Source organism: Cervus canadensis, chromosome 24 (assembly GCF_019320065.1).
Source record: "Cervus canadensis isolate Bull #8, Minnesota chromosome 24, ASM1932006v1, whole genome shotgun sequence".
In the NCBI taxonomy this organism is placed as follows: domain Eukaryota; kingdom Metazoa; phylum Chordata; class Mammalia; order Artiodactyla; family Cervidae; genus Cervus; species Cervus canadensis.
This window is the reverse complement of record NC_057409.1, coordinates 18,691,108-18,699,799: the sequence shown is the minus strand read 5'-3', so window position 1 is coordinate 18,699,799 and position 8,692 is coordinate 18,691,108. Positions and strand designations below refer to the sequence as shown.

Below are 8,692 nucleotides of genomic sequence, written 5' to 3'. Positions count from 1 at the left end.
AGATGAGTAATGTCAGTAGTGAGAGTTAATTATTGTCTTCAGCAATATGGAACTATTGGTAACCGGTATAAAATTAATTTTGCTGGAGTGATGAGAACTAAAGGCTAATTAAAGTGCAATCAAGAGAGGATGAAAGGAGACTTGACAAGACCAACTGCACTGCAGCAGTGATTCGGCTGAGGGGGGCAAAGAGAGGTGCTCGGAAGTGGTCCTCGGCTTCCTACCCTGGAGGCACAGAGGGCAGGGGTCTTGGCGAATGGCTTTCCTGCTGGTCACTTGTGGAGTGAGTAAACCAGAGGGTCTGAGAGAGGGGCTGGCTCCCACCCCTGAGTCCCCAGGGACCCTGCTGCTTGCCTAGGCCGTGGGTGCAAGTGTGAGATTCTCGTACTGCCTCCATCCCGTCACCACCTGGGAGTTTGGATTCAGGATTTGTTCCTAGTCTTCAAGACTTTGATAACAAACTAACAGAAGCTGATGCTTATCTACAAGTATTGTTAGTTGAAGCTTTCTGATGACAAACTTCAAAACTGCAGAGATGATGAACAGAGAAAGAAAATTGAAACCCTCAAAGAGACAACACATAGCAGGGCAGGATCAATTAAACACTGCATTGTGTTGCTGCAGATCACTAAAAGTACTATTAATCCTGTGGATGCACTATATCAACCTAGTCCTTTGGAACCTGTGGTCAGCACAGTGCCTTTCCAGCCTGTCTTACGTCCAGAACCTACTCAGTTGTGTGATTCAGAGCAGCGTCCGTCTTCTCTACCAGTTGGACCTGTATTAGCAACCTTGGGACATCATCAGACTCCAACACCAAAGAGTAAGGGCAGTGGCCACTCACCACCTAGTAGCCGTCTGACTTCTCCAAGCCATGGCAATTTGTCTCCAAACACAGTCCTAGAATTCTCTTTACTCTAGCAGTGAAGATGAATTCTATGATGCAGATGAATTCCCTCAGAGTGGCTCATCCGCAAAGCACTTAATAGATCCCTCTGGATCTGCCTCAGTCTTGACACACAGGAGCTCAGGAAAGAGTCTAAAGCACCCAGATACCATGGAATCACTTAATTCTTCCATGTCCAGTGGAACAAGAGATGGTGACCTTTTCAATTCACATGATGATAGAAATGACCAAGGGGAGGAAGAGTCAGTGGAAAAGCACAGGAGTATTATCATGCATCTGTTGTCACAGGTTAGACTTGGAATGGATCTTATGAAGGTAGTTCTTCCAACATTTATTCTTGAAAGAAGATCTCTTTTAGAAATGTATGCAGACTTTTGCACACCTGGATCTGTTTGTGAGTATTAGTGACCAGAAGGATGCTAGAGATTGAATGTTTCAGGTTTTGAAATGGTATCTCTCAGCTTTTCACGCAGGAAGGAGAGGATCAGTTGCCAAAAAGCCATACAACCCCATTTTGGGTGAAATCTTTCAGTGTCACTGGACATTACGAAATGATACTGAAGAGAATGCGGAGCTAGTTTCAGAAGGACCAGTTCCCTGGGTTTCCAAGAATAGGTTAACATTCGTGGCTGAGCAGATTTCTCATCATCCATCCATTTTCTTCTTATTAAAACAGCTGAGTGTTTTACTAAGAAGATACAATTCAATGCTCATATCTGGACCAAATCAAAATTCCTCAGATGTCAATTGAGGTGCACAACATAGGTCAGGGCTGTGTCTCTTGTCTAGAGCATGATGAACATTACATTCTCACATTCCCCAATGTTTATGGCAGGTCTATCCTCACAGTGCCCTGGGTAGAACTAGGTGGAGAATGCTATATTAGTTGTTTCAAAACTGGCTATAGTGCAAATATCGTCTTCCACTCTAAACTTTTCTATGGAGGTAAGAAGCACAGAATTACCTCTAAGTTTTTTTCCCCAAATGACAGGAAGTCTTTCTGCTCAACAGAAGGGGAACGGAATGGTATAATGTATGCAAAATACTCAACAGGGGAAAATGAAGTTTTTATATATACCAAGAAATTGCCTATACTCACAAAGAAAGTGAGGAAACTGGAAGATCAAAAAGAGTATGAATCCCACTGCCTTTGGAAGGATGTCACTTTAGAGATGCAGCATCTGAAGCCAAGCATAGACTTGAAGAAAAGACAAAGAGCAGAAGCCTGAGAAAGGAAGGAAAAGGAAATTCAATGGGAGACAAGGTTGTTTCATGAAGATGGAGAATGCTGGGTTTTTTTGATGAACCATTACTGAAATGTCTTGGTGCTGCCAAGCATTCAGTTGGGAAACACAAAGTTTGCTCCCGGTTCCAGGGCAGGAGGCATAATTAAGCAACAATCTTCCTTTGGGAGAACCTATTCCCTCCCTTATTGCAGTGGTTCCTATCTCAGGGATACTGGACTTTCTGAGGCAGATGAACAATTAAAGCAAACAAAGCCTTCCCTTTTTCCTGTCTGTGGCAGTTAAAATGTTGATTTTGGTCTTGAGAAAAACTTCCGGTATTGAAAACAAGATGTCTGCTCCTTTTCAAATCCCATGGTATAAATCCCAGTCTTAAACTCTGCATTCCAGCACTGCTATTGAGATATACAATATCTGTTTGCTAGTTCAAATAATCTTGGGTTCTATATATATATATATATATATATATATATATATATATATAGCTGATGCTGGAATTTTCATAAATACTCCATTTACTGTAAATATCAGTTCCTCTGAGTTGTTTTAGAAAATTTAGCATAATGTATTAAAATCACCTGTTAGGAAATTTCATGGTCTCACCTACAATAACTTTTATTTTGAAATTGAACTATTATTTTATTAAATTGTATCTAACTCTGGACTACAGTTTAATTATACTCAATGTTTCTTAAGGCTTCACAAAGTAATTTTTCCAACCTTAAAAAAAAGAGAGAGGAAGAAAGGAAACACATGGATACAGAGTTATAACAATTATATTCAAAGATTTGTTCATTCAATAAGGGCATAAAAATGTGATGGTGGCCAGAGAAGAAATGAAATTAACGGACATTGTGTGTGTGTGTGTGTGTGTGTGTGTGTGTGTGTGTGTGTATGTGTGTGTGTGTGTACTTAGGAAGTTCTTAAAGCATGTTTTTATGCAGGTGAGAATTTTATGTACAGGGATGTTTGAGGACTAATTTCGAAAGCAGGTTCCTGAGAGAATCTGGAACCCAGTTCAATGATGAAGAGCTGATGCTTTAGGGGGAAGAAGAGAAAATGGACACACGTATGAATAGATCAGTCAGTTTTGTGTTGGAAACACGTGGAAAGTTTCTCCTCACTGTTTCTGTTTTCTCTGTGAAATAAGAATGGTCATCATCTGAGAATGAAGGGGGAAGAGGGGTCTTGGGGATTGCAATTAGAAGAGCATGTGGAGTAGTTTTATGACCTAGTGAGAGAATAAAGAACTATGAAAATATAGTAGGATGGTAAGACATCAGTGAATGCCTTTTTGAAGATGGTAGTTAGAAGTGGGATTGGCTTTATGTCCCACAAATAGAAAACCCTGAACAGCAAAGGTTGTATATTCTAAATTAGCAGTGGGTCACAAGATTCTTTTCTCTTTTCTAGATGAAATTCTGCTATTTGTCTGGACGCTTGTCTGGGGTCATCTACTGCATGTCTCAACTTAGTGCCGGTTGCTAGACCTTCATTTTTGTGTCTATTGTAGATTTCCTGAAGATTTTGGAAACCAATTAATGCTCAATCCTAATTCTGAGTGTTGTAAGGTGTTGGTTCTTTGTTGTTGTTGTTGTTTCGGTAGGCAGTCAGGAAGGACTGAGCAGGTGATTTTAACAGATGGCATTTTCAAACCGAAAGAAGTGAGAAGACTGACTTATTAGCTACCTGCTAACACAGTCCTTTGTTGTTTAGTCGCTAAGTCATGTCTGACTCTGCAACCCCATAGACTGTAGCTCTCCAGGCTTCTCTGTGCATGGGATTTCCCAGGCAAAATAGTGGAGTAGATTGCCATTTCCTTCTCCAGGGGATCTTACCAACCCAGGGATCCAATCCCCATCTCCTGCATTGGCAGGTGGATTCTTTACCACTCAGCCAGTAGGGAAGTCCTGGCACATTCCTAAGTTATACAAATGCATTTGTATCTTACAGAAATCTCACACACAGACCATCATTTTCTGTTTTGTAACTTCTTGCATCCTTTTCAGTGAATCCTTAAATACCAGTGGGATTGTGGCTCTTCCAAAGCTGCTGTCCATGGACTCAGTTAGGACTTTTCTGCATCCCAGGGTCATCTAAAAGTCAGTACTCCTTCATGATCAGATAGGTTTATTTTTGTGCTAACTTAAAGTGTCTGAAAACTAATTTATGTGATAGATTAAAATGACAAAAAAAAAAATCACCCTAGGCACAGTCATTTCACTTAGTGCAACAGATTTCCGAAATAAAACAGCTTTTATTTCACCATACTATCCTCAGGAGAATCAGATACTGCTTGCCTGTTAAGTCCTTCACACATCATTAGTTCACAAGCAAGAGGGTGATAAATCTCACAACAGAACTAGTTCAGTGCACACAGGAAGAAAAAGAAAAAAGCAGAGCTGAGATGATAACTGATTTGAGCACAGAGAGTAGGCACTGTTAAAAATACTTACTATGTTTTTATACGTATTTTGGTTAGTAAAGAAAAATGTAATTCATGTGAAAGCTGAAGGATATAAGCTCTACCACTTCATAACCCTCCTCCCTCTCTTCATATCAAGAAGTCCATTTTGGGGCCTTACTGTCTGCATTTCATCAAGACAAGCCTTTCTTTGTAGGTGTTTCATAAATTCAATACACATACTGAGAAGCAAGCATGGTGTTGTTTATATCCTTCATAATTACTTGTCTTGTAAAGGAGTTATCTGGGCATAGTCTTCAGTTTGGATCAAGTCAGAGACATTCTTGTGGCAGAACAAATTCTGGATGTATTCCAACGCATGAAACAATTCAGCACTCACCATTTCTGGTTAGTAGCCTGGCATACCTTGATCTGAAAAGCCTTTCCAAAGAAGAAACATTTGTTGGCCATGATGCTTAGGATAGAAGGTCTAAGACCAAAACAGATGAGAAAGTCCAGGCTGTTGATGATTTTGTGGATTTCTTTCTATAGATGATATTTTAAAGCTGTTAATAGCATTAAGAAAGTTATTATCATTGGGCTAAGCAAAGAATTCCTTCAAAATGTTATCCTTCATTTTTTTTTTAAGGGATAATATGAAGAAAACGTTACTATCAAGGAAACTAGTTGCAGATTATTCCTCTCATATAACATTTTAAAGCCAAAACCAAAATTCAACATAGAAATAAAAAAATCTTAGAGCAACATGAAAACTTTTCCATTTTCCATTCAGGTAACCACTAGCTAAATGGGGAAAATGTTAATTATGATGCAAACAGATACATTTTCATTTTCTTGTAGCTGATTTCTTACATAATGTTTGTTCACTAAAACAAAATCAAGACTTATATCATGAATAGTTCAAGGTACTAGAACCAGCCTAATGAGAGAGAGTACAAGATAAATTTAAAAATTCAATGTGGAAAGTTGGTTAAAGTAATATGAGTTCACAAAAAACATTATTTTTGAGTTTATACTTATATCACTAACTACAGTTTTTTCCACCTCAATTCTGCAAATCATTTTATTCCAGCTGTGTTACACCAGCCATGGGCATCAATACAATCATTGATGATAATAATAGACTAAAATTAATCCCACCAGGAAAAATGCAAACTAAGTAGGCTGAGAAAAATTTACCTTTTGTCTATATTATCCTTAGTGTGACACATAGCAAACTGCAAAGTAAATGACTTTAGCAGATCTACCATCTCTGCATGGTCCTGAGATTAGAGGACCATCTGAATGATTTAAAGGAAGTCTTCAAAATTAACCTTCAGATATTATGACATGAACAGCCTGGAAAGTTTCCAAGAGTATTTCATTGTATTACCATGAGTTTAATTGAGACACTGTTGTTCCATATTCAGTTCCATCTGGGAAGTATAAGAAAGAAGCATCTCTAACGGTATGTATCTTAGCAATTTGTTTCTGTAAAATATGTTGCACTCTATTAGTAATTGTACAGAGCCGAGATCCTGCTATTCAGATAAAATGTAAAGCAGCTATTGACTGGCAACAGCATCTAAACAATGGAGCAGCCATATACTCTGTTTTTATTCGGTTTGTTCCCTCACTGTTTATTCATCAGTGATTCAGCAGACATTGACTGATAATCTTTTCTGTTAGAAGCACAACTGTAGGCACTCAAGGAAGCCATGGATCAATTCAAAATAGTTAACATTAGAATAAATTTACAAACAGGACTTGATAACTAAATATAATAACACATATTTCCTCTTTATTTAGTATCATTTCCCATCATATGTTTTTAAATTCTCTTGTATATTTAAAAATACAGTGCTCTATACAAATTCTACTCCTTATTAAATGGTTAAACTCATACACAATGTCACCTTTCATCAATCTGTTCAGTCTGTTTCTCACTTTTTCAGGGTGTGAAAGCACAAACACATTTTATAAGCTTCCAGAGAATTCAAATCGAAACACTGCCTGAAACCATAACAAAAATGCAATAAAAAGAAAGAAAAAGACTTGTTTGTTTTATGTCCCATCCCCCAATCTTCAGCTTTTTTTTTTTTTTTTCCATTTTAGATGTGTTGCCTTTGTAATTGGACTTATTCCCTCTAGACTCCAGGCATTTCTGGCTAGTCTAGCATGATGTTTTGTTATTTTACTTTGGTAAAGAGATAGCAATCACTCATGTTAGGCAGAAGAAATGAATATTTGGCAGTTGGATACTTGTTGCAGCTTTCACAGTGGCCTGGTTTTTGTTTACGCTGAGACAAAATGTTGAGTGGTCTTGCTTTTTGTTTCACTTCATCATGGTTACAGAATGACTTTGTCTGATGTTGGTGTCCTATAAAATTATTGATTTCCAAAAGGCTAACAGCAAGGCAGAACTGTAAGGACCTGGCCAATTCCAAAAAACACAATAATTAGAATCAGGATGTCAGGGGTGCTCTTCCCTTTCTTCTAACTAACTGTTCAACCACAAAGCTGTTAGACTAGAAATCAACTACAAGAAAAATAACACAGCAAAAGAAAAATGTATGCATGATAAATAATAGGCTTTTAAACACCAATAAGTTATTGAAGAAATCAAAGAGGAAATAAAAATATACCTAGAGACAAATGATAATGAAAACTTAATGATACAAAATCTACTGGGCTTCCCTGGTGGTTCAGTGGTAAACAGTCCCTTGCCAATTCAGGGTACTCAGGTTTGATTCCCAAAACCAATAGGACATAAAAGGAGTTCTAATTATAAAGTTTACAGTGATACTAGCTTATCTCAGGAAATAAGAAAAATGTCAAATAACCTAATCTTACACCTAAAGTAAGTAAACAAGAATAGCAAATAAACACAAAGCTAGTAGAAGAAAAGAAATCATGAAGATCAGAGCAGAAATAAATAGGAACTAAAAAAAGAAAAAGAAAAGATCAATGAGACTAAGACTGGGTTCTTTAAAACAACTCTGATGAACATAGATGCAAAGTCCTCAATGAAAAATTAGCAAACTAAGTTCAACAATATATTAAAAAGATCATTCAACTTGGTCTATTGGTATTTATCTAAGGGATGCAAGAATGGTTCAATATTCACAAATGAATCAACGTCATACACCATGTTAACATATTGAAGAATAAAAGCATATGGTTATCTCAGTAGGTGCAGAAAAGATGGTTGACAAAATTCAACATTTATATGACAAACCTAGACAGCATATTAAAAAGCAGAGACATTACTTTGCCCACAAAGGTCCATACAGTCAAAGCTATGATTTTTCTAGTAGTCATGTATGGATGTGAGATTTAGAACATAAAGAAGGTTGAGCACAGAAGAATTGATGTCTTTGAACTGTGGTGCTGGAGAAGACTTTTGAAGTCCCTTGGACTGCAAGGAGATCAAATCAGTCAATCCTAAAGGAAATCAATCCTGAATATTTATTGGAAAGCCTGATGCTGAAGCTGAAGTGCCAATACTTCAGCCACCTGATGTGAAGAGGTGACTCACTGGAAAAGACCCTGGTGCTGGGAAAGATTGAAGGCAGGTGGAAAAGGGGACGACAGAGGATGAGATGGTTGGATGGCATCACTGACTTGATGGGCATGAGTTTAAGCAAACTACAGGAGATGATGAAGGACAGGGAAGACTCGTGTGCTGCAGGCCATGGGATTGCAAAGAGTTGGACATGACTGAGAGACTGAACAACAACAACAAAGAACTCTTAACAATGTAAGGGAACACACTTCAACATAATAAAGGCCGTATATGACAGGTCCACAGCTAACACAGTGGTACTTAACATTGAAACAATGAAAGCTTCTCCTTTAAGGTCACAAACAAAACAAGGATGCCCGCTTGCCACTTTTATTCAACATAGTATTGGAAGGTCTCAGGCAGCATTAGACAAGAGAAAAGAAATAAATTTAATACAAACTGAAGTAAAATGGTCACTCTTTGCAGATGATGTGATTTTATACATAGAAAATCCTAAAACCACCACCAGAAATTACTATAACTCATCAATGAATTAGGTAAAGTTAATGCTGATACACAGAAATTAATATGTATAAGTCTGTTGCATTTCTATACACCAAGAATGAACTATC

The 8,692-nt window shown here is 37.7% G+C and overlaps 1 pseudogene; it reads left to right on the top strand.

Moving 5' to 3' along the window:
- The first annotated feature begins 256 nt into the window (after positions 1–256).
- Positions 257–6,453, top strand: LOC122426124 (annotated as a pseudogene).
- The last annotated feature ends 2,239 nt before the right edge of the window (positions 6,454–8,692 follow it).